At 38.7% G+C, this 27,500-nt stretch overlaps 4 non-coding genes and 1 pseudogene across 4 annotated transcripts in view; all 5 read left to right on the top strand.

Moving 5' to 3' along the window:
* Positions 1 to 58, top strand: part of LOC119558897 — a 179-nt gene extending 121 nt beyond the window's left edge. The window contains exon 1 of the ribosomal RNA XR_005220516.1: positions 1 to 58. This exon is cut by the window's left edge and continues 121 nt beyond it. This is a non-coding gene — a ribosomal RNA (5.8S ribosomal RNA).
* Positions 59 to 459: 401 nt separating this feature from the next.
* On the top strand, positions 460 to 4,430 carry LOC119558894. The gene has a single exon (XR_005220513.1). It is a non-coding gene; the product is annotated as a large subunit ribosomal RNA (ribosomal RNA).
* Positions 4,431 to 9,802: 5,372 nt separating this feature from the next.
* Positions 9,803 to 11,798, top strand: LOC119558893. The gene has a single exon (XR_005220512.1). It is a non-coding gene; the product is annotated as a small subunit ribosomal RNA (ribosomal RNA).
* Positions 11,799 to 12,457: 659 nt separating this feature from the next.
* Positions 12,458 to 12,636, top strand: LOC119558885. The gene has a single exon (XR_005220505.1). It is a non-coding gene; the product is annotated as a 5.8S ribosomal RNA (ribosomal RNA).
* A 401-nt stretch (positions 12,637 to 13,037) lies between these two features.
* LOC119558904 lies at positions 13,038 to 22,503 on the top strand (annotated as a pseudogene).
* The last annotated feature ends 4,997 nt before the right edge of the window (positions 22,504 to 27,500 follow it).

Here is a 27,500-nt window from a genome sequence, read left to right as displayed (position 1 = left end):
TGTTATGTACTTTAATTAATTTTATAGTGCTGCTTGGACTACATATGGTTGAGGGTTGTAAGACTATGCTAATTAAGTTGTTTATATAAATTTTATAATGAAATTTTATAAGCATATGGTATATTATTGGATAATAATAATTTAATTATTATATTATTCATAATATTAACAAATATATGAAAAACATTATCTCACATTAGTAAATAATTTGAATGTGAAAAACGAAGAGAAATATTTTCTTTTTCAATCAAATAATACTGAGAAATGTCTAGCATAAAAAATTTATCTAGAATTGTCTCTTATTAAAGATTAGTAAATAGAAAGCCGTTGACAATATTATTATTCTTCGTTGATTCGTTAGACCAAACAAATGCCATACAAATATATAAAATATATAACGAATTTAATAAAATGTTTTATCATTATATATAAAGAATTAATTGCAAAAAAAGTTATACACAACCTCAACTCATATGGGACTACCCCCTGAATTTAAGCATATTAATTAGGGGAGGAAAAGAAACTAACCAGGATTTTCTTAGTAGCGGCGAGCGAAAAGAAATCAGTTCAGCACTAAGTCACTTTGTCTATATGGCAAATGTGAGATGCAGTGTATGGAGCGTCAATATTCTAGTATGAGAAATTAACGATTTAAGTCCTTCTTAAATGAGGCCATTTACCCATAGAGGGTGCCAGGCCCGTATAACGTTAATGATTACTAGATGATGTTTCCAAAGAGTCGTGTTGCTTGATAGTGCAGCACTAAGTGGGTGGTAAACTCCATCTAAAACTAAATATAACCATGAGACCGATAGTAAACAAGTACCGTGAGGGAAAGTTGAAAAGAACTCTGAATAGAGAGTTAAACAGTACGTGAAACTGCTTAGAGGTTAAGCCCGATGAACCTGAATATCCGTTATGGAAAATTCATCATTAAAATTGTAATATTTAAACAATATTATGATAATAGTGTGCATTTTTTCCATATAAGGACATTGTAATCTATTAGCATACAAAATTTATCATAAAATATAACTTATAGTTTATTCAAATTAATTTGCTTGCATTTTAACACAGAATAAATGTTATTAATTTGATAAAGTGCTGATAGATTTATATGAATACAGTGCGTTAATTTTTCGGAATTATATAATGGCATAATTATCATTGATTTTTGTGTTTATTATATGCACTTGTATGATTAACAATGCGAAAGATTCAGGATACCTTCGGGACCCGTCTTGAAACACGGACCAAGGAGTCTAACATATGTGCAAGTTATTGGGATATAAACCTAATAGCGTAATTAACTTGACTAATAATGGGATTAGTTTTTTAACTATTTATAGCTAATTAACACAATCCCGGGGCGTTCTATATAGTTATGTATAATGATATTTATATTATTTATGCCTCTAACTGGAACGTACCTTGAGCATATATGCTGTGACCCGAAAGATGGTGAACTATACTTGATCAGGTTGAAGTCAGGGGAAACCCTGATGGAAGACCGAAACAGTTCTGACGTGCAAATCGATTGTCAGAATTGAGTATAGGGGCGAAAGACCAATCGAACCATCTAGTAGCTGGTTCCTTCCGAAGTTTCCCTCAGGATAGCTGGTGCATTTTAATGTTATATAAAATAATCTTATCTGGTAAAGCGAATGATTAGAGGCCTTAGGGTCGAAACGATCTTAACCTATTCTCAAACTTTAAATGGGTAAGAACCTTAACTTTCTTGATATGAAGTTCAAGGTTATGATATAATGTGCCCAGTGGGCCACTTTTGGTAAGCAGAACTGGCGCTGTGGGATGAACCAAACGTAATGTTACGGTGCCCAAATTAACAACTCATGCAGATACCATGAAAGGCGTTGGTTGCTTAAAACAGCAGGACGGTGATCATGGAAGTCGAAATCCGCTAAGGAGTGTGTAACAACTCACCTGCCGAAGCAACTAGCCCTTAAAATGGATGGCGCTTAAGTTGTATACCTATACATTACCGCTAAAGTAGATGATTTATATTACTTGTGATATAAATTTTGAAACTTTAGTGAGTAGGAAGGTACAATGGTATGCGTAGAAGTGTTTGGCGTAAGCCTGCATGGAGCTGCCATTGGTACAGATCTTGGTGGTAGTAGCAAATAATCGAATGAGACCTTGGAGGACTGAAGTGGAGAAGGGTTTCGTGTGAACAGTGGTTGATCACGAGTTAGTCGGTCCTAAGTTCAAGGCGAAAGCCGAAAATTTTCAAGTAAAACACAAATGCCATACAAATATAATTATATTATATAAATCAAGCTAATTAATATACTTGAATAATTTTGAACGAAAGGGAATACGGTTCCAATTCCGTAACCTGTTGAGTATCCGTTTGTTATTAAATATGGGCCTCGTGCTCATCCTGGCAACAGGAACGACCATAAAGAAGCCGTCGAGAGATATCGGAAGAGTTTTCTTTTCTGTTTTATAGCCGTACTACCATGGAAGTCTTTCGCAGAGAGATATGGTAGATGGGCTAGAAGAGCATGACATATACTGTTGTGTCGATATTTTCTCCTCGGACCTTGAAAATTTATGGTGGGGACACGCAAACTTCTCAACAGGCCGTACCAATATCCGCAGCTGGTCTCCAAGGTGAAGAGTCTCTAGTCGATAGAATAATGTAGGTAAGGGAAGTCGGCAAATTAGATCCGTAACTTCGGGATAAGGATTGGCTCTGAAGATTGAGATAGTCGGGCTTGATTGGGAAACAATAACATGGTTTATGTGCTCGTTCTGGGTAAATAGAGTGTCTGGCATTTATGTTGGTCACTTGTTCCCCGGATAGTTTAGTTACGTAGCCAATTGTGGAACTTTCTTGCTAAAATTTTTAAGAATACTAATTGGGTTAAACCAATTAGTTCTTATTAATTATAACGATTATCAATTAACAATCAATTCAGAACTGGCACGGACTTGGGGAATCCGACTGTCTAATTAAAACAAAGCATTGTGATGGCCCTAGCGGGTGTTGACACAATGTGATTTCTGCCCAGTGCTCTGAATGTCAAAGTGAAGAAATTCAAGTAAGCGCGGGTCAACGGCGGGAGTAACTATGACTCTCTTAAGGTAGCCAAATGCCTCGTCATCTAATTAGTGACGCGCATGAATGGATTAACGAGATTCCTACTGTCCCTATCTACTATCTAGCGAAACCACAGCCAAGGGAACGGGCTTGGAATAATTAGCGGGGAAAGAAGACCCTTTTGAGCTTGACTCTAATCTGGCAGTGTAAGGAGACATAAGAGGTGTAGAATAAGTGGGAGATATTAGACTTCGGTTTGGTATCGCCAATGAAATACCACTACTCTTATTGTTTCCTTACTTACTTGATTAAATGGAACGTGTATCATTTCCTAGCCATTATACGGATATATTTATTATATCTTATGGTATTGGGTTTTGATGCAAGCTTCTTGATCAAAGTATCACGAGTTTGTTATATAATCGCAAACAAATTCTTTAATAAAACGGTGCATTTATGTATTTTTGATTTGAAAATTTGGTATAACTCCAATTACTCAGGTATGATCCAATTCAAGGACATTGCCAGGTAGGGAGTTTGACTGGGGCGGTACATCTCTCAAATAATAACGGAGGTGTCCCAAGGCCAGCTCAGTGCGGACAGAAACCACACATAGAGCAAAAGGGCAAATGCTGACTTGATCTCGGTGTTCAGTACACACAGGGACAGCAAAAGCTCGGCCTATCGATCCTTTTGGTTTAAAGAGTTTTTAACAAGAGGTGTCAGAAAAGTTACCATAGGGATAACTGGCTTGTGGCGGCCAAGCGTTCATAGCGACGTCGCTTTTTGATCCTTCGATGTCGGCTCTTCCTATCATTGTGAAGCAAAATTCACCAAGCGTTGGATTGTTCACCCATGCAAGGGAACGTGAGCTGGGTTTAGACCGTCGTGAGACAGGTTAGTTTTACCCTACTAATGACAAAACGTTGTTGCGACAGCATTCCTGCGTAGTACGAGAGGAACCGCAGGTACGGACCAATGGCACAATACTTGTTCGAGCGAACAGTGGTATGACGCTACGTCCGTTGGATTATGCCTGAACGCCTCTAAGGTCGTATCCGTGCTGGACTGCAATGATAAATAAGGGGCAATTTGCATTGTATGGCTTCTAAACCATTTAAAGTTTATAATTTACTTTATAAACGACAATGGATGTGATGCCAATGTAATTTGTAACATAGTAAATTGGGAGGATCTTTGATCACCTGATGCCGCGCTAGTTACATATAAAAGCATTATTTAATACAATGACAAAGCCTAGAATCAATTGTAAACGACTTTTGTAACAGGCAAGGTGTTGTAAGTGGTTGAGCAGCTGCCATACTGCGATCCACTGAAGCTTATCCTTTGCTTGATGATTCGATAATAAAGATGTTGCAAGCGGGCATAATCATTATGCTTGCTTGCAGCATCGCACGCCACTTTGTTTGTGGTGTGTAAGGTAGGGAAGAAGAAATATAAAAGACCTAAATTGGAAACATCAATATATAAGTAAATATTGAACAAACAAAATGTATCGTCATCTTATTAGTGACGCGATGATAAAGTGGCAAACATATTCCATGTATAAATATTCCTATGGTATTAAAATTCAAGTAAAGAGGACATATATAAAAGTTTGTATATATGGTTCATTCAATGGTAGCAGCGGTTGGTTGGTTGGTGTCTGCTCCTCTTATTGTTCAAAACTTATGTTATGGTAGCAAGTCTATATCGTCATATTATTAGTGACGCGAAAAAGTAGTGGCAAAACATATTCCATGTATAAATAAATATTCCTATGGTATTGAAATTCAAGTAAAGAGGCCATTCAAGTAAAGAGGACTTATATAAATATAAGTATATATAATGGTAGCAGCGCGGTTGGTTGGTTGGTGTGTCTGCTCCTCTTATTGTTCAAAACTTATGTTATGGTAGCAAGACTGTATCGTCATATTATTAGTGACGCGAAAAAGTAGTGGCAAAACATATTCCATGTATAAATATTCCTATGGTATTGAAATTCAACTAAAGAGGACATATAAAATTACTATCAATGGTAGCAGTGGTTGGTTGGTTGGTGGTTGGTTGGCGGCTGCTCCTATTATTGTTCAAGACTTATGTTATGGTAGCAAGTCTGTATCGTCATATTAATTATTAGTGACGCGAAAAAGTAGTGGAAATCATATTCCATGTATAAATAGATTCCTATGGTAATGAAATTTTCAAGTAAAGAGAGGACCATTCAAGTAAGAGGACATATAAAAAGTAAGTATATGTTCCTCCAATGGTAGCAGTGGTTGGTTGGTTGGCGGCTGATCCTCTTATTGTTCAAAACTTATTTTATCAATATGAGTTTGGCAATACAATAAAGAAGACCAATCTAATCCATATAAAACTAAATGTATTATATGGATATGCTTAGGAAACCCATATATTCATAAAAAAAAATTATGTATAGAAAATTATACATATATCTTTTATATAAATGAATCGTATGGATATCGCCTTATGGTAGGTATAATAACTTTTTAAGGCATAATAATGTATAATATAGAAAATATACATTGAAATATAAATGCATTTTTATAGATATGGCGGCATATAAGTGCCATATACACAAGAATAAATAATAGAATTTACCAATATATAATTAAAATGAGATATATAAACCTAGTGAGGGGCTGCACTAGTATATGAATCGTATGGATATGGCTTATAGGTATAATACCTATAAGGCATAATAATGTATAATATAATAAATATAAATTAAGATATGAATGAATTATATAAATATGGCATAGAAATGCCATATACATAAGAATAAATGGTAGAATTTACCCATATATCACTGAAACACGATATATAAACCAAATGATAGCTGGCACTAGTACTGTAAACATGCACGCAATAGTGCGTGGGGTAAAAAACTACTATAGGGAGGTGGTCGTTGGCGGGCCCCTCCTCGTATTGGTCAAAACTTATGTTATGCATATGAATTTGTCAATACTATATAGAACGCCAAGCATATCCATATAAACTATGGATATGCATAGAAATCCATACAAAATAAAAAAAAATTATGTATAGAAAAATATACATATATTTATATAAGTGAATCGTATGGATATGGCTTATAGGTATAATACCTATAAGGCATAATAATGTATAACAAGTAAATATACATTGAAATGTGAATGCATTGTATGGATATGGCATATAAATGCCATATATATAGAAATAAATTGTATATCAATGATATAACAATTATAAACCTAGTGAGGGGCGGCACTAGTGAATGAATCGTATGGATATGGCTTATAGGTATAATACCTATAAGGCATAATAATGTATAATATAATAAATATACATTAAGATATGAATGGATTGTATAAATATGGCATAGAAATGCCATATACATAAGAATAAATGGTAGAATTTACCCATATATCACTGAAACACGATATATAAACCTAGTGATAGCTGGCACTAGTACTGTAAACAGGCACGCAATAGTGCGTGGGGTAAAAAACTACTATAGGGAGGTGGTCGTTGGCGGGCCCCTCCTCGTATTGGTCAAAACTTATGTTATGCATATGAATTTGTCAATACTATATAGAACGCCAAGCATATCCATATAAACTATGGATATGCATAGAAATCCATACAAAAGTAAAAAAAAATTATGTATAGAAAAATATACATATATTTATATAAGTGAATCGTATGGATATGGCTTATAGGTATAATACCTATAAGGCATAATAATGTATAACAAGTAAATATACATTGAAATGTGAATGCATTGTATGGATATGGCATATAAATGCCATATATATAGAAATAAATTGTATATCAATGATATAACAATTATAAACCTAGTGAGGGGCGGCACTAGTGAATGAATCGTATGGATATGGCTTATAGGTATAATACCTATAAGGCATAATAATGTATAATATAATAAATATACATTAAGATATGAATGGATTGTATAAATATGGCATAGAAATGCCATATACATAAGAATAAATGGTAGAATTTACCCATATATCACTGAAACACGATATATAAACCTAGTGATAGCTGGCACTAGTACTGTAAACAGGCACGCAATAGTGCGTGGGGTAAAAAACTACTATAGGGAGGTGGTCGTTGGCGGGCCCCTCCTCGTATTGGTCAAAACTTATGTTATGCATATGAATTTGTCAATACTATATAGAACGCCAAGCATATCCATATAAACTATGGATATGCATAGAAATCCATACAAAAGTAAAAAAAAATTATGTATAGAAAAATATACATATATTTATATAAGTGAATCGTATGGATATGGCTTATAGGTATAATACCTATAAGGCATAATAATGTATAACAAGTAAATATACATTGAAATGTGAATGCATTGTATGGATATGGCATATAAATGCCATATATATAGAAATAAATTGTATATCAATGATATAACAATTATAAACCTAGTGAGGGGCGGCACTAGTGAATGAATCGTATGGATATGGCTTATAGGTATAATACCTATAAGGCATAATAATGTATAATATAATAAATATACATTAAGATATGAATGGATTGTATAAATATGGCATAGAAATGCCATATACATAAGAATAAATGGTAGAATTTACCCATATATCACTGAAACACGATATATAAACCTAGTGATAGCTGGCACTAGTACTGTAAACAGGCACGCAATAGTGCGTGGGGTAAAAAACTACTATAGGGAGGTGGTCGTTGGCGGGCCCCTCCTCGTATTGGTCAAAACTTATGTTATGCATATGAATTTGTCAATACTATATAGAACGCCAAGCATATCCATATAAACTATGGATATGCATAGAAATCCATACAAAAGTAAAAAAAAATTATGTATAGAAAAATATACATATATTTATATAAGTGAATCGTATGGATATGGCTTATAGGTATAATACCTATAAGGCATAATAATGTATAACAAGTAAATATACATTGAAATGTGAATGCATTGTATGGATATGGCATATAAATGCCATATATATAGAAATAAATTGTATATCAATGATATAACAATTATAAACCTAGTGAGGGGCGGCACTAGTGAATGAATCGTATGGATATGGCTTATAGGTATAATACCTATAAGGCATAATAATGTATAATATAATAAATATACATTAAGATATGAATGGATTGTATAAATATGGCATAGAAATGCCATATACATAAGAATAAATGGTAGAATTTACCCATATATCACTGAAACACGATATATAAACCTAGTGATAGCTGGCACTAGTACTGTAAACAGGCACGCAGTAGTGCGTGGGGTAAAAAACTACTATAGGGAGGTGGTCGTTGGCGGGCCCCTCCTCGTATTGGTCAAAACTTATGTTATGCGTAAACATATGATTTTGTCAATACTATAAAGAAAACTTGTTTTGTACATACAAAACTAAATGAATTATATGGATATTGAAAAATAAATGGCATTATATCCATATAATGAAAATATACTTGTATTCTCTTATTATAAGAGAGAATACCGTATAGTTGGTTGGCAAAGACAATTGAAAATACCCGAATTGCAGATGATGGGTTCAAAAACTACTATAGGGTGGTGTAGCAAATAATATGAAGATGATATATCCATATAATGGATATACACTAGTATTCTCTTATTATAATAGAGAATACCATATAAATGGTTGGCAAAGACAATTGAAAATACCCGAATTGAAGTTGACGGGTTCAAAAACTATTATAGGGTGATGTAGCAAATAAAATAATGAAGATATATCCATATAATGGAATTATATGTGTATTCTCTTATTATATGAGAGAGTACCAAACGGTTGATTGGCAAAGACAATTGAAAATACCCGAATTAAAGATATTGGGTCCAAAAACTACTATAGGATGGTCAATGGGCCGGCCATCTACTATTGACGTGACAAAATACTGTCTGTCGGTAGAGAAGATATTAATCCGTCAAATTTGTTTCTTTATTCATTTATGAATATGAGACTTGGCTCCACGGTTAATATTTTAAGCCCAAAGATAATAATGTTGAAACAAAGGCCAAGGTTTCTATTATACATAGAATAACAAATTGTTTCCGAACTTTATCGTTAATCCAAATAAATAATTACAATTGAGGCAGGCTAATAATGATATATATTTTGTATTGATAATCTTGATATATATGTATATTGGTCTGCCATTATCACATACTGAGTTATGTGATAATTCCCTGCGGGGATAAATTAAAAGAGGTGTCCCTATATTAAAAGAAAATAATATATATATATATTATTTTTTCTAACGTACATATCATATATGCGCTCGGTTTTATATTATATATTACCAAAGAGTCTTATATGAATATATACAGATAAATTTTAAATTTATCATCAAAATACAAATGATTTAATTCAATATTTTATATTGGTTAAACAAAAATTGTACATGTGTGGATACAATAATGACGTATGTCGAACAAAAAAGATATTTTAGAATGAAATATGCAAATATAAAGAAAATTATTACGTATTACGAAAAAAAATATTGTGTTTTTAACATCAATAATTAAAAAACTTGTTATTATTAGTGGCGGAACAAGTATATATTGTGAAAACAACAAACGTATACGAATGCTATATAAAAATGGCCGTATTCGATAGAAAACAATCTATAAAATTTATATTGCTAATTTCTATTCAAAAATATGAATGAAATATGAATAAAAACATTATTCTGGTTGATCCTGCCAGTAGTTATATGCTTGTCTCAAAGATTAAGCCATGCATGTCTAAGTACACACGAATTAAAAGTGAAACCGCAAAAGGCTCATTATATCAGTTATGGTTCCTTAGATCGTTAACAGTTACTTGGATAACTGTGGTAATTCTAGAGCTAATACATGCAATTAAAACATGAACCTTATGGGACATGTGCTTTTATTAGGCTAAAACCAAGCGATCGCAAGATCGTTATATTGGTTGAACTCTAGATAACATGCAGATCGTATGGTCTTGTACCGACGACAGATCTTTCAAATGTCTGCCCTATCAACTTTTGATGGTAGTATCTAGGACTACCATGGTTGCAACGGGTAACGGGGAATCAGGGTTCGATTCCGGAGAGGGAGCCTGAGAAACGGCTACCACATCTAAGGAAGGCAGCAGGCGCGTAAATTACCCACTCCCAGCTCGGGGAGGTAGTGACGAAAAATAACAATACAGGACTCATATCCGAGGCCCTGTAATTGGAATGAGTACACTTTAAATCCTTTAACAAGGACCAATTGGAGGGCAAGTCTGGTGCCAGCAGCCGCGGTAATTCCAGCTCCAATAGCGTATATTAAAGTTGTTGCGGTTAAAACGTTCGTAGTTGAACTTGTGCTTCATACGGGTAGTACAACTTACAATTGTGGTTAGTACTATACCTTTATGTATGTAAGCGTATTACCGGTGGAGTTCTTACATGTGCTTAGATACTTGTATTTTTTCATATGTTCCTCCTATTTAAAAACCTGCATTAGTGCTCTTAAACGAGTGTTATTGTGGGCCGGTACAATTACTTTGAACAAATTAGAGTGCTTAAAGCAGGCTTCAAATGCCTGAATATTCTGTGCATGGGATAATGAAATAAGACCTCTGTTCTGCTTTCATTGGTTTTCAGATCAAGAGGTAATGATTAATAGAAGCAGTTTGGGGGCATTAGTATTACGACGCGAGAGGTGAAATTCTTGGACCGTCGTAAGACTAACTTAAGCGAAAGCATTTGCCAAAGATGTTTTCATTAATCAAGAACGAAAGTTAGAGGTTCGAAGGCGATCAGATACCGCCCTAGTTCTAACCATAAACGATGCCAGCTAGCAATTGGGTTGTAGCTACTTTTATGGCTCTCTCAGTCGCTTCCCGGGAAACCAAAGCTTTTGGGCTCCGGGGGAAGTATGGTTGCAAAGCTGAAACTTAAAGGAATTGACGGAAGGGCACCACCAGGAGTGGAGCCTGCGGCTTAATTTGACTCAACACGGGAAAACTTACCAGGTCCGAACATAAGTGTGTAAGACAGATTGATAGCTCTTTCTCGAATCTATGGGTGGTGGTGCATGGCCGTTCTTAGTTCGTGGAGTGATTTGTCTGGTTAATTCCGATAACGAACGAGACTCAAATATATTAAATAGATATCTTCAGGATTATGGTGTTGAAGCTTATATAGCCTTCATTCATGGTGGCAGTAAAATGTTTATTGTGTTTGAATGTGTTTATATAAGTGGAGCCGTACCTGTTGGTTTGTCCCATTATAAGGACACTAGCTTCTTAAATGGACAAATTGCGTCTAGCAATAATGAGATTGAGCAATAACAGGTCTGTGATGCCCTTAGATGTCCTGGGCTGCACGCGCGCTACAATGAAAGTATCAACGTGTATTTCCTAGACCGAGAGGTCCGGGTAAACCGCTGAACCACTTTCATGCTTGGGATTGTGAACTGAAACTGTTCACATGAACTTGGAATTCCCAGTAAGTGTGAGTCATTAACTCGCATTGATTACGTCCCTGCCCTTTGTACACACCGCCCGTCGCTACTACCGATTGAATTATTTAGTGAGGTCTCCGGACGTGATCACTGTGACGCCTTGTGTGTTACGGTTGTTTCGCAAAAGTTGACCGAACTTGATTATTTAGAGGAAGTAAAAGTCGTAACAAGGTTTCCGTAGGTGAACCTGCGGAAGGATCATTATTGTTTAATATCCTTACCGTTAATAAAAAAATTTGTTTTTATTATAATAATATAATATATTATAGTAATACAAATAAAATATAAATTGCCAAAAATATGATCTTTTATAGATCAAATATAAAATTTCGAACAAGCAAATCGAAATAATAATTGTAATAATAAATATATTATTGCATTAAATAAGAGATAAATAAATAAGCAAAAGCAAACAAATAACAAATTCGAACAAGCAAATCGAAATTATTAAATTTATTTAATATTATTATTATATTGTATATTAAATGCAATTAATTAATAAAACACTGTGTGTATATGGACCATAATATACACGCGTTGCGATATGTATTGTTCATCTCAGTTATGCGCATACATTGGATAATGCAACAACCTAAAATGTACAATGTTGTACCTGATTATTACAGGTTAATGTTTTATATAAATTTCAATATATATCGCTAAAAAAAAGTATTAATACCGTAAATGCCATTTAAAAAATACTTGATATATTATTGGTTATATGAAACTAAGACATTTCGCAGCATTCGTTTTAGGTATAAAAATCAATTTATTGAAGGAATTGATATATGCCAGTAAAATGGTGTATTTTTAATTTCTTTCAATAAAAACATATATGACAAAATTACCAAACCAATATATAAAACTCTAAGCGGTGGATCACTCGGCTCATGGGTCGATGAAGAACGCAGCAAACTGTGCGTCATCGTGTGAACTGCAGGACACATGAACATCGACATTTTGAACGCATATCGCAGTCCATGCTGTTATGTACTTTAATTAATTTTATAGTGCTGCTTGGACTACATATGGTTGAGGGTTGTAAGACTATGCTAATTAAGTTGTTTATATAAATTTTATAATGAAATTTTATAAGCATATGGTATATTATTGGATAATAATAATTTAATTATTATATTATTCATAATATTAACAAATATATGAAAAACATTATCTCACATTAGTAAATAATTTGAATGTGAAAAACGAAGAGAAATATTTTCTTTTTCAATCAAATAATACTGAGAAATGTCTAGCATAAAAAATTTATCTAGAATTGTCTCTTATTAAAGATTAGTAAATAGAAAGCCGTTGACAATATTATTATTCTTCGTTGATTCGTTAGACCAAACAAATGCCATACAAATATATAAAATATATAACGAATTTAATAAAATGTTTTATCATTATATATAAAGAATTAATTGCAAAAAAAGTTATACACAACCTCAACTCATATGGGACTACCCCCTGAATTTAAGCATATTAATTAGGGGAGGAAAAGAAACTAACCAGGATTTTCTTAGTAGCGGCGAGCGAAAAGAAATCAGTTCAGCACTAAGTCACTTTGTCTATATGGCAAATGTGAGATGCAGTGTATGGAGCGTCAATATTCTAGTATGAGAAATTAACGATTTAAGTCCTTCTTAAATGAGGCCATTTACCCATAGAGGGTGCCAGGCCCGTATAACGTTAATGATTACTAGATGATGTTTCCAAAGAGTCGTGTTGCTTGATAGTGCAGCACTAAGTGGGTGGTAAACTCCATCTAAAACTAAATATAACCATGAGACCGATAGTAAACAAGTACCGTGAGGGAAAGTTGAAAAGAACTCTGAATAGAGAGTTAAACAGTACGTGAAACTGCTTAGAGGTTAAGCCCGATGAACCTGAATATCCGTTATGGAAAATTCATCATTAAAATTGTAATATTTAAACAATATTATGATAATAGTGTGCATTTTTTCCATATAAGGACATTGTAATCTATTAGCATACAAAATTTATCATAAAATATAACTTATAGTTTATTCAAATTAATTTGCTTGCATTTTAACACAGAATAAATGTTATTAATTTGATAAAGTGCTGATAGATTTATATGAATACAGTGCGTTAATTTTTCGGAATTATATAATGGCATAATTATCATTGATTTTTGTGTTTATTATATGCACTTGTATGATTAACAATGCGAAAGATTCAGGATACCTTCGGGACCCGTCTTGAAACACGGACCAAGGAGTCTAACATATGTGCAAGTTATTGGGATATAAACCTAATAGCGTAATTAACTTGACTAATAATGGGATTAGTTTTTTAACTATTTATAGCTAATTAACACAATCCCGGGGCGTTCTATATAGTTATGTATAATGATATTTATATTATTTATGCCTCTAACTGGAACGTACCTTGAGCATATATGCTGTGACCCGAAAGATGGTGAACTATACTTGATCAGGTTGAAGTCAGGGGAAACCCTGATGGAAGACCGAAACAGTTCTGACGTGCAAATCGATTGTCAGAATTGAGTATAGGGGCGAAAGACCAATCGAACCATCTAGTAGCTGGTTCCTTCCGAAGTTTCCCTCAGGATAGCTGGTGCATTTTAATGTTATATAAAATAATCTTATCTGGTAAAGCGAATGATTAGAGGCCTTAGGGTCGAAACGATCTTAACCTATTCTCAAACTTTAAATGGGTAAGAACCTTAACTTTCTTGATATGAAGTTCAAGGTTATGATATAATGTGCCCAGTGGGCCACTTTTGGTAAGCAGAACTGGCGCTGTGGGATGAACCAAACGTAATGTTACGGTGCCCAAATTAACAACTCATGCAGATACCATGAAAGGCGTTGGTTGCTTAAAACAGCAGGACGGTGATCATGGAAGTCGAAATCCGCTAAGGAGTGTGTAACAACTCACCTGCCGAAGCAACTAGCCCTTAAAATGGATGGCGCTTAAGTTGTATACCTATACATTACCGCTAAAGTAGATGATTTATATTACTTGTGATATAAATTTTGAAACTTTAGTGAGTAGGAAGGTACAATGGTATGCGTAGAAGTGTTTGGCGTAAGCCTGCATGGAGCTGCCATTGGTACAGATCTTGGTGGTAGTAGCAAATAATCGAATGAGACCTTGGAGGACTGAAGTGGAGAAGGGTTTCGTGTGAACAGTGGTTGATCACGAGTTAGTCGGTCCTAAGTTCAAGGCGAAAGCCGAAAATTTTCAAGTAAAACACAAATGCCATACAAATATAATTATATTATATAAATCAAGCTAATTAATATACTTGAATAATTTTGAACGAAAGGGAATACGGTTCCAATTCCGTAACCTGTTGAGTATCCGTTTGTTATTAAATATGGGCCTCGTGCTCATCCTGGCAACAGGAACGACCATAAAGAAGCCGTCGAGAGATATCGGAAGAGTTTTCTTTTCTGTTTTATAGCCGTACTACCATGGAAGTCTTTCGCAGAGAGATATGGTAGATGGGCTAGAAGAGCATGACATATACTGTTGTGTCGATATTTTCTCCTCGGACCTTGAAAATTTATGGTGGGGACACGCAAACTTCTCAACAGGCCGTACCAATATCCGCAGCTGGTCTCCAAGGTGAAGAGTCTCTAGTCGATAGAATAATGTAGGTAAGGGAAGTCGGCAAATTAGATCCGTAACTTCGGGATAAGGATTGGCTCTGAAGATTGAGATAGTCGGGCTTGATTGGGAAACAATAACATGGTTTATGTGCTCGTTCTGGGTAAATAGAGTGTCTGGCATTTATGTTGGTCACTTGTTCCCCGGATAGTTTAGTTACGTAGCCAATTGTGGAACTTTCTTGCTAAAATTTTTAAGAATACTAATTGGGTTAAACCAATTAGTTCTTATTAATTATAACGATTATCAATTAACAATCAATTCAGAACTGGCACGGACTTGGGGAATCCGACTGTCTAATTAAAACAAAGCATTGTGATGGCCCTAGCGGGTGTTGACACAATGTGATTTCTGCCCAGTGCTCTGAATGTCAAAGTGAAGAAATTCAAGTAAGCGCGGGTCAACGGCGGGAGTAACTATGACTCTCTTAAGGTAGCCAAATGCCTCGTCATCTAATTAGTGACGCGCATGAATGGATTAACGAGATTCCTACTGTCCCTATCTACACCACAGTCGGTGTTTGGTTGCTCGCGAGAACAGACGTGTTTTTCCGTACGCTCCGCGAGTAAAGTGCATTTAGGCAGTAAAACAACAGGTACATTGTTGAAAATAGTGCGAAAATCCGTGTTTCGTGCTTGCGAACACAGTGCGTGTGTTTTCCGTTTGAAATTCTGCGGAAATCGGGCGATATTCGCGTTTTTCTTTTTGGAAATTTTCCATTAAGACACGTGTGTCGCGAGAGAGGCGCTCTCTCGAGAGAGGCGTTTGCCTAATTTAGGCACATTTTGTCGCCTACAGCTGTGCGGTTTGTGTCTCCGCTGAACTTGGATCAGCTGATCAGCTGACCGAGCTTTTGAGAACCAGCTGATAGGAAGGGGTAAGTCTCGAATATCAAAGAGCTTACTTAGTAAGGCCGATAACCGGCAGATGGCGCCACCAAAAATGGTGGTCGACGAGTCCGGGAGCGAAAGTGCGAGCAGCCGTGGAAGCAGCTCGGGCAGAGGGCGCGCCAGAGGCAAGCGCAACAAAGCGCCGCTGAGGGAGGCCTCGAGGTGCAAAGTGTTGGCGCTGGATGCAACCGCCGCTGCCCCTGCCGACGCCTTTGCCGCTGCCCCCGCCGCTGCCCCCGCCGCTGCCGCTGCCGCAGTCGCAGCCGCTGCCGCTGCCGCAGCCGCTGGCCCCGCCGCTGCCCCCGCCGCTGCCCCCGCCGCTGCCCCCGCCGACGCTGCCGCAGTCGCAGCCGCTGCTGATGGAGGGACCTTCGTCGTGCCAGCCAGCATAGAGAAATCCTTCTCGGACAGGGAATGGAGGGGAAACGGAGCCGTTGCTGCCGAGATGGGCGACATCCGTGCGGATATCCTGAGGATGTCCCACGTAGCGAGCCCTACCGTGAGCATTAAGACGCAGTTGTTGGCAAACCGCTACGAGGAGGTCGTCGGAGCCCTGCTGATCCGCATCGGAGTGCTGGAGGATCGCTTGAAGAGGCAGACACCGGTCGCCTCGGCCGCCTCATATGCAGCCACCGCTGCTAGAGGCGCGCACCTAGTCGCCTCACCCGCTGCCCCCGTTGCCCCCCTTGCCCCCGTACCCGCACCGCGGAAGATTCGGGAGACATGGTCGGCTGTCGTTGCGTGCGACGACCCGGCCCTGTCAGGCAGGCAAATCGCTGAGAAGATCCGCAAGGAGGTAGCGCCCGCTCTGGGCGTACGAGTACACGAGGTGCGTGAGCTGAAGCGGGGCGGCGCGATCATTCGCACGCCTTCGCAGGCGGAGATGACGAAGGTCGTCGCCTCCGCAAAGTTCGCCGAGGTGGGCCTGAAGGTGTCGAGGAACACCGCTGCGAAGCCGCGTGTTACGGTCCAGGATGTGGACACCTCCGTGGGACCGGACGAGTTTATGATGGAGCTCAGGGAGAAGAACTTCGAAGAGATGAGCCTCAAGGAGTTCCAGAAGGCGGTTGTCCTGGCGACCAAGCCCTGGTCAGCTGCTGACGGTGCCACAATCAATGTGACGCTGGAGGTAGACGACCAGGCGCTGGCCGTTCTCGAGGGCGGGAGAGTATATATTAAGTGGTTTTCCTACCGCTGCCGCTCTCAGGTGCGCACCTACGCCTGCCACCGATGCCTCGGATTTGACCACAAGGTCAGCGAGTGCAGATACCCAAGAGAAAAACAGGTCTGCCGCCAGTGCGGACAGAACGACCACGTCGCGGCGAAGTGCAGAAATGCGGTGGACTGCCGCAACTGCCGTCACAAGGGTATGCCCTCGGGGCATTATATGCTTTCGGGTGGCTGCCCGATATACGGCGCGCTGCTAGCCAGGGTGCAAGCTAGACATTGATAATGTTTAGCTTCATCCAAGCGAATTGTGGTCGAGGCCGTTGCGCTGTCATCGAGCTTGCCAAGCAGATGAGAGATGCTGGCCACCTGTTCGCACTAGTCCAGGAGCCCTACGTGGACGCTGGCAAGCGACTCACTGGACTGCCTGGAGGAATGAGGATATTCGCCGATAGGAGGAAGAAAGCTGCCATCATCGTGGACGACCCATCTGCCATCTGCATGCCCATCGAGGCTTTGACGACGGACTACGGAGTGTGCGTGAGTGTCACAGGAAGATATGGCACAATCTTTCTGGCCTCCGTATACTGCCAGCATCTAGCTGCTCTGGAGCCCTACACTGACTACCTGGATACGGTTCTGCTATTAGCTAGCAGAACACCGACAATCCTCGGACTTGATGCTAACGCAGTCTCCCCTATGTGGTTCAGCAAATCCCCAGACAACTCTGGAGACCGCCTGAACCGCGAACGGGGACAGCTCATGAACGAGTGGATAATCGCAAGCGGTGCCAGTGTACTGAATACGGCCAGCCAGGTGTTCACGTTCGATAATCACCGCTCTAGAAGTGATATCGACGTGACCTTCGCCAACGAAGCGGCGCGAGTATGGGCAACCTACGATTGGAGAGTTGACTTCTGGGAGCTGAGTGACCACAACATTATCACTGTTGAGGTTACTCCAGATCCGAGCAGTACCGTTGAGAGCCTAGCTCCGGTACCGCAATGGAAGCTCTCCAATGCAAGTTGGCGAAGATTCAGTGTAGAGTTAAGGAGTGCAGCACAGAGTCTCGAGGAACTGGAGGAATCGCCGTTGGACGACCATGTGTCTGCCCTTCGCTCCATCGTACACGATGTGTGCGACAGGGTGATAGGGCGCAGGATACCTGCAGCGAGGGGAAACGTAATATGGTGGAATCCTGAGCTGAGTACCAAGCGCCAAGAGGTCCGGAGACTGAGGCGTAGGCTGCAGGCAGCTCGCCGGAGTGGCACCGACGATGCTGAGCAACTTGCCGCTGGACTGAGATTTGCCTCAGGCCAGTACAAGAAGCTTATCTTGACGACAAAGGAGCAAAACTGGCGGGACTTCGTGGGACGGCACAAGGATGATCCATGGGGGCACGTATACCGAATATGCCGAGGCCGGAAGAAGACAGCCGATCTCGGATGTCTCCGGTCGAACGGCGCGCTTTCCGTAACTTGGCACGACTGCGCAAGTGTGCTCCTCCGCAACTTTTTCCCTGTTGCGGAGTCGACGACACGAGAAGACATACCCCCTGGTGCCCCACCGATCCTCGAAGCCTTCGAGGTGGCAACCAGCGTCGCGAGGCTGAGAAGCCGGCGATCGCCGGGTATGGATGGCATCACGGGCGGTATTGTCAAGGAGGTATGGCGTGCCATCCCTCAGCACCTGACGAAGCTGTACTCTCGGTGCATCTCGGAAGGATACTTTCCGGCCGAGTGGAAGCACCCGAGAGTGATACCGCTGGTAAAGGGGCCAGATAAGGACAGGAGCGATCCTGCCTCTTATCGCGGCATATGCCTTTTGCCAGTGTTCGGAAAGGCGCTTGAGGGAATCATGGTGAATCGGCTGAAGGATGTGCTACCGGATGGCTGCAGATGGCAATTCGGATTCAGGCCTGGACGCTGCGTGGAGGATGCGTGGATGCACGCCAAAAACACCGTCGCCAACAGTCGCGAGAGGAGGGTCCTTGGAATCTTTGTCGATTTCAAGGGAGCCTTCGACAACGTGGAGTGGAGTGCGGTGCTGGATCGGCTTGTCGACGTAGGCTGTCGAGAAATCGACTTGTGGAAAAGCTATTTTTCCGGCCGTAGCGCAAGCATCATCAGCAGGTATGAAGCAGCCACAGTTGCGGTTACACGGGGCTGCCCGCAAGGGTCCGTCAGTGGTCCATTTATTTGGAATTTACTGATGGATGTGCTGCTTCAGCGCTTGGAGCCACATTGTGCTCTGAGCGCGTTTGCAGATGATCTTCTGCTTTTCGTCGACGGGAATTCCCGTGCCGATCTGGAGCGGAAGGGCGAGCAGTTGATGGACATCGTGGGAGCCTGGGGAGCTGAGGTTGGAGTGAGTGTGTCAACCAGCAAGACGGCAATAATGTTGCTGAAAGGACAGCTTTCACGCACGAGGAGACCGACGGTACGGTTTGCTGGAGCAAGCCTGCCTTACGTCACCAAATGCCGGTACCTTGGCATCTTAGTCGGCGAGCGGTTGAGTTTTCTCCCGCATATCTCTGCTCTCAGAGATCGGCTGGCTGGAGTTGCCGGAGGACTAGCGCGGGTGCTTCGAGTCGATTGGGGGCTCAGCTCCCGTGCTAAGAGGACGATTTACAGCGGACTCATGGTCCCCTGTGCACTCTTCGGTGCCTCGGTCTGGTACAAGGCGGCGAGTAGGGGCAAGTCCCTTAAACTCCTCACCTCGTGCCAGAGGTCCATCCTTTTAGGATGCCTACCGGTATGCCGCACAGTGTCCACGGTGGCACTGCAGGTGCTTGCTGGTGCTCCTCCAATGGATCTGGATGCTCACAGGATCGCCGTGAAGTTCAAGCTGAGGAAGGATGTCCCCCTGGATGAGAGCGACTGGCTCCACGGACAGGACCTGTCCGTGTTGGACTGGAAAGCTAAGATGGCGCTGCTAGACGAACGTCTGCTAAATGAGTGGCAACTCAGATGGGATCGCGCGGAACACGGCTCCGTGACTCGCGAGTTTTTCCCAGAGGCAGCGTTCGTCTACAAGAGGAAAGACTTTGTCTTTACCCTCAAAGCCGGATTCTTGCTGACAGGACACGGGTCGATGAACGCATTTCTGCAAGGCAGGACCCTCAGCACCACGACCGCATGCTCATGTGGCGTGGCAAGAGAGGACTGGTGCCACATACTGTGTGAATGCCGCCTGTACAACGATTTGCGGGACCTGGATGCCCTTGGAGTCGTTCGAGACCAGGGAAGATGGATCGTCGCGGGAGTAGTCGAGACCCCAGAACGGATGCGTCTCCTAGGAGTTTTTGCCGATGCTGCCTTCTCGAGGCGAAGGATGGATGCGACGAGGGAGGAACCACAGGCGCCGGGACGTTAGTCCCACACCTCTTTTGCCGTGTGGTAGCGGCGAAGAATACTGCCACAGCCTGCCATAGCTTGTCGTAGGAGGCGACTAATATGGCAATGGTTGCCCCATCCGAGCTTGTCGGAGCTGAAGGGGTGAGGCTCACCGAGCCTGTAATTTCGGTACCACGGGTTGAGCAGCTCCAAGGCTGCTCATTGAGGTTGGCCCCCTTGTGGGAGTATCGTGGTGGCTGTGGTTGACACCTATATCGCGGGTAGAGTCCTCGGGCTCGACGTGGATGTTGCGTTATACAACTCGGGTGCTGTGACCCACAGAACAGTAGAGATTTTAGATAGATCTCGCCCCTACGCAAGGGGGAGTGCTTGCCCGACAAGTAAGTACTCGAATTGCTACTGGGGTGGATGCTATGTACATAGCTATAGCTTCTAGTCCGGGGCGTTGGTCTGGCGCTTAACCTAGACCCGTGCATTATATACTCACTTGTGGGTATATTAGAATGCCGTGGTTGTAATCCCTTCATTGTGGAACACGCCACGTAAAACAAGTTCGGAGGGATCCGAGACACACCTGTCCCTATCTACTATCTAGCGAAACCACAGCCAAGGGAACGGGCTTGGAATAATTAGCGGGGAAAGAAGACCCTTTTGAGCTTGACTCTAATCTGGCAGTGTAAGGAGACATAAGAGGTGTAGAATAAGTGGGAGATATTAGACTTCGGTTTGGTATCGCCAATGAAATACCACTACTCTTATTGTTTCCTTACTTACTTGATTAAATGGAACGTGTATCATTTCCTAGCCATTATACGGATATATTTATTATATCTTATGGTATTGGGTTTTGATGCAAGCTTCTTGATCAAAGTATCACGAGTTTGTTATATAATCGCAAACAAATTCTTTAATAAAACGGTGCATTTATGTATTTTTGATTTGAAAATTTGGTATAACTCCAATTACTCAGGTATGATCCAATTCAAGGACATTGCCAGGTAGGGAGTTTGACTGGGGCGGTACATCTCTCAAATAATAACGGAGGTGTCCCAAGGCCAGCTCAGTGCGGACAGAAACCACACATAGAGCAAAAGGGCAAATGCTGACTTGATCTCGGTGTTCAGTACACACAGGGACAGCAAAAGCTCGGCCTATCGATCCTTTTGGTTTAAAGAGTTTTTAACAAGAGGTGTCAGAAAAGTTACCATAGGGATAACTGGCTTGTGGCGGCCAAGCGTTCATAGCGACGTCGCTTTTTGATCCTTCGATGTCGGCTCTTCCTATCATTGTGAAGCAAAATTCACCAAGCGTTGGATTGTTCACCCATGCAAGGGAACGTGAGCTGGGTTTAGACCGTCGTGAGACAGGTTAGTTTTACCCTACTAATGACAAAACGTTGTTGCGACAGCATTCCTGCGTAGTACGAGAGGAACCGCAGGTACGGACCAATGGCACAATACTTGTTCGAGCGAACAGTGGTATGACGCTACGTCCGTTGGATTATGCCTGAACGCCTCTAAGGTCGTATCCGTGCTGGACTGCAATGATAAATAAGGGGCAATTTGCATTGTATGGCTTCTAAACCATTTAAAGTTTATAATTTACTTTATAAACGACAATGGATGTGATGCCAATGTAATTTGTAACATAGTAAATTGGGAGGATCTTTGATCACCTGATGCCGCGCTAGTTACATATAAAAGCATTATTTAATACAATGACAAAGCCTAGAATCAATTGTAAACGACTTTTGTAACAGGCAAGGTGTTGTAAGTGGTTGAGCAGCTGCCATACTGCGATCCACTGAAGCTTATCCTTTGCTTGATGATTCGATAATAAAGATGTTGCAAAGCGGGCATAATCATTATGCTTGCTTGCAGCATCGCACGCCACTTTGTTTGTGGTGTGTAAGGTAGGGAAGAAGAAATATAAAAGACCTAAATTGGAAACATCAATATATAAGTAAATATTGAACAAACAAAATGTATCGTCATCTTATTAGTGACGCGATGATAAAGTGGCAAACATATTCCATGTATAAATATTCCTATGGTATTAAAATTCAAGTAAAGAGGACATATATAAAAGTTTGTATATATGGTTCATTCAATGGTAGCAGCGGTTGGTTGGTTGGTGTCTGCTCCTCTTATTGTTCAAAACTTATGTTATGGTAGCAAGTCTATATCGTCATATTATTAGTGACGCGAAAAAGTAGTGGCAAAACATATTCCATGTATAAATAAATATTCCTATGGTATTGAAATTCAAGTAAAGAGGCCATTCAAGTAAAGAGGACTTATATAAATATAAGTATATGTTCCTTCAATGGTAGCAGCGCGGTTGGTTGGTTGGTGTGTCTGCTCCTCTTATTGTTCAAAACTTATGTTATGGTAGCAAGACTGTATCGTCATATTATTAGTGACGCGAAAAAGTAGTGGCAAAACATATTCCATGTATAAATATTCCTATGGTATTGAAATTCAAGTAAAGAGGACATATAAAATTACTATCAATGGTAGCAGTGGTTGGTTGGTTGGTGGTTGGTTGGCGGCTGCTCCTATTATTGTTCAAGACTTATGTTATGGTAGCAAGTCTGTATCGTCATATTAATTATTAGTGACGCGAAAAAGTAGTGGAAATCATATTCCATGTATAAATAGATTCCTATGGTAATGAAATTTTCAAGTAAAGAGAGGACCATTCAAGTAAGAGGACATATAAAAAGTAAGTATATGTTCCTCCAATGGTAGCAGTGGTTGGTTGGTTGGCGGCTGATCCTCTTATTGTTCAAAACTTATTTTATCAATATGAGTTTGGCAATACAATAAAGAAGACCAATCTAATCCATATAAAACTAAATGTATTATATGGATATGCTTAGGAAACCCATATATTCATAAAAAAAAATTATGTATAGAAAATTATACATATATCTTTTATATAAATGAATCGTATGGATATCGCCTTATGGTAGGTATAATAACTTTTTAAGGCATAATAATGTATAATATAGAAAATATACATTGAAATATAAATGCATTTTTATAGATATGGCGGCATATAAGTGCCATATACACAAGAATAAATAATAGAATTTACCAATATATAATTAAAATGAGATATATAAACCTAGTGAGGGGCTGCACTAGTATATGAATCGTATGGATATGGCTTATAGGTATAATACCTATAAGGCATAATAATGTATAATATAATAAATATAAATTAAGATATGAATGAATTATATAAATATGGCATAGAAATGCCATATACATAAGAATAAATGGTAGAATTTACCCATATATCACTGAAACACGATATATAAACCAAATGATAGCTGGCACTAGTACTGTAAACATGCACGCAATAGTGCGTGGGGTAAAAAACTACTATAGGGAGGTGGTCGTTGGCGGGCCCCTCCTCGTATTGGTCAAAACTTATGTTATGCATATGAATTTGTCAATACTATATAGAACGCCAAGCATATCCATATAAACTATGGATATGCATAGAAATCCATACAAAAATAAAAAAAAATTATGTATAGAAAAATATACATATATTTATATAAGTGAATCGTATGGATATGGCTTATAGGTATAATACCTATAAGGCATAATAATGTATAACAAGTAAATATACATTGAAATGTGAATGCATTGTATGGATATGGCATATAAATGCCATATATATAGAAATAAATTGTATATCAATGATATAACAATTATAAACCTAGTGAGGGGCGGCACTAGTGAATGAATCGTATGGATATGGCTTATAGGTATAATACCTATAAGGCATAATAATGTATAATATAATAAATATACATTAAGATATGAATGGATTGTATAAATATGGCATAGAAATGCCATATACATAAGAATAAATGGTAGAATTTACCCATATATCACTGAAACACGATATATAAACCTAGTGATAGCTGGCACTAGTACTGTAAACAGGCACGTAGTAGTGCGTGGGGTAAAAAACTACTATAGGGAGGTGGTCGTTGGCGGGCCCCTCCTCGTATTGGTCAAAACTTATGTTATGCATATGAATTTGTCAATACTATATAGAACGCCAAGCATATCCATATAAACTATGGATATGCATAGAAATCCATACAAAAGTAAAAAAAAATTATGTATAGAAAAATATACATATATTTATATAAGTGAATCGTATGGATATGGCTTATAGGTATAATACCTATAAGGCATAATAATGTATAACAAGTAAATATACATTGAAATGTGAATGCATTGTATGGATATGGCATATAAATGCCATATATATAGAAATAAATTGTATATCAATGATATAACAATTATAAACCTAGTGAGGGGCGGCACTAGTGAATGAATCGTATGGATATGGCTTATAGGTATAATACCTATAAGGCATAATAATGTATAATATAATAAATATACATTAAGATATGAATGGATTGTATAAATATGGCATAGAAATGCCATATACATAAGAATAAATGGTAGAATTTACCCATATATCACTGAAACACGATATATAAACCTAGTGATAGCTGGCACTAGTACTGTAAACAGGCACGTAGTAGTGCGTGGGGTAAAAAACTACTATAGGGAGGTGGTCGTTGGCGGGCCCCTCCTCGTATTGGTCAAAACTTATGTTATGCATATGAATTTGTCAATACTATATAGAACGCCAAGCATATCCATATAAACTATGGATATGCATAGAAATCCATACAAAAGTAAAAAAAAATTATGTATAGAAAAATATACATATATTTATATAAGTGAATCGTATGGATATGGCTTATAGGTATAATACCTATAAGGCATAATAATGTATAACAAGTAAATATACATTGAAATGTGAATGCATTGTATGGATATGGCATATAAATGCCATATATATAGAAATAAATTGTATATCAATGATATAACAATTATAAACCTAGTGAGGGGCGGCACTAGTGAATGAATCGTATGGATATGGCTTATAGGTATAATACCTATAAGGCATAATAATGTATAATATAATAAATATACATTAAGATATGAATGGATTGTATAAATATGGCATAGAAATGCCATATACATAAGAATAAATGGTAGAATTTACCCATATATCACTGAAACACGATATATAAACCTAGTGATAGCTGGCACTAGTACTGTAAACAGGCACGCAGTAGTGCGTGGGGTAAAAAACTACTATAGGGAGGTGGTCGTTGGCGGGCCCCTCCTCGTATTGGTCAAAACTTATGTTATGCATATGAATTTGTCAATACTATATAGAACGCCAAGCATATCCATATAAACTATGGATATGCATAGAAATCCATACAAAAGTAAAAAAAAATTATGTATAGAAAAATATACATATATTTATATAAGTGAATCGTATGGATATGGCTTATAGGTATAATACCTATAAGGCATAATAATGTATAACAAGTAAATATACATTGAAATGTGAATGCATTGTATGGATATGGCATATAAATGCCATATATATAGAAATAAATTGTATATCAATGATATAAAAATTATAAACCTAGTGAGGGGCGGCACTAGTGAATGAATCGTATGGATATGGCTTATAGGTATAATACCTATAAGGCATAATAATGTATAATATAATAAATATACATTAAGATATGAATGGATTGTATAAATATGGCATAGAAATGCCATATACATAAGAATAAATGGTAGAATTTACCCATATATCACTGAAACACGATATATAAACCTAGTGATAGCTGGCACTAGTACTGTAAACAGGCACGCAGTAGTGCGTGGGGTAAAAAACTACTATAGGGAGGTGGTCGTTGGCGGGCCCCTCCTCGTATTGGTCAAAACTTATGTTATGCGTAAACATATGATTTTGTCAATACTATAAAGAAAACTTGTTTTGTACATACAAAACTAAATGAATTATATGGATATTGAAAAATAAATGGCATTATATCCATATAATGAAAATATACTTGTATTCTCTTATTATAAGAGAGAATACCGTATAGTTGGTTGGCAAAGACAATTGAAAATACCCGAATTGCAGATGATGGGTTCAAAAACTACTATAGGGTGGTGTAGCAAATAATATGAAGATGATATATCCATATAATGGATATTCACTAGTATTCTCTTATTATAATAGAGAATACCATATAAATGGTTGGCAAAGACAATTGAAAATACCCGAATTGAAGTTGACGGGTTCAAAAACTATTATAGGGTGATGTAGCAAATAAAATAATGAAGATATATCCATATAATGGAATTATATGTGTATTCTCTTATTATATGAGAGAGTACCAAACGGTTGATTGGCAAAGACAATTGAAAATACCCGAATTAAAGATATTGGGTCCAAAAACTACTATAGGATGGTCAATGGGCCGGCCATCTACTATTGACGTGACAAAATACTGTCTGTCGGTAGAGAAGATATTAATCCGTCAAATTTGTTTCTTTATTCATTTATGAATATGAGACTTGGCTCCACGGTTAATATTTTAAGCCCAAAGATAATAATGTTGAAACAAAGGCCAAGGTTTCTATTATACATAGAATAACAAATTGTTTCCGAACTTTATCGTTAATCCAAATAAATAATTACAATTGAGGCAGGCTAATAATGATATATATTTTGTATTGATAATCTTGATATATATGTATATTGGTCTGCCATTATCACATACTGAGTTATGTGATAATTCCCTGCGGGGATAAATTAAAAGAGGTGTCCCTATATTAAAAGAAAATAATATATATATATATTATTTCTTCTAACGTACATATCATATATGCGCTCGGTTTTATATTATATATTACCAA

This window comes from Drosophila subpulchrella, unplaced genomic scaffold, assembly GCF_014743375.2.
Source record: "Drosophila subpulchrella strain 33 F10 #4 breed RU33 unplaced genomic scaffold, RU_Dsub_v1.1 Primary Assembly Seq147, whole genome shotgun sequence".
Taxonomy (NCBI): Eukaryota; Metazoa; Arthropoda; class Insecta; order Diptera; family Drosophilidae; genus Drosophila; species Drosophila subpulchrella.
This window is presented reverse-complemented; position numbering and strand designations above follow the sequence as displayed.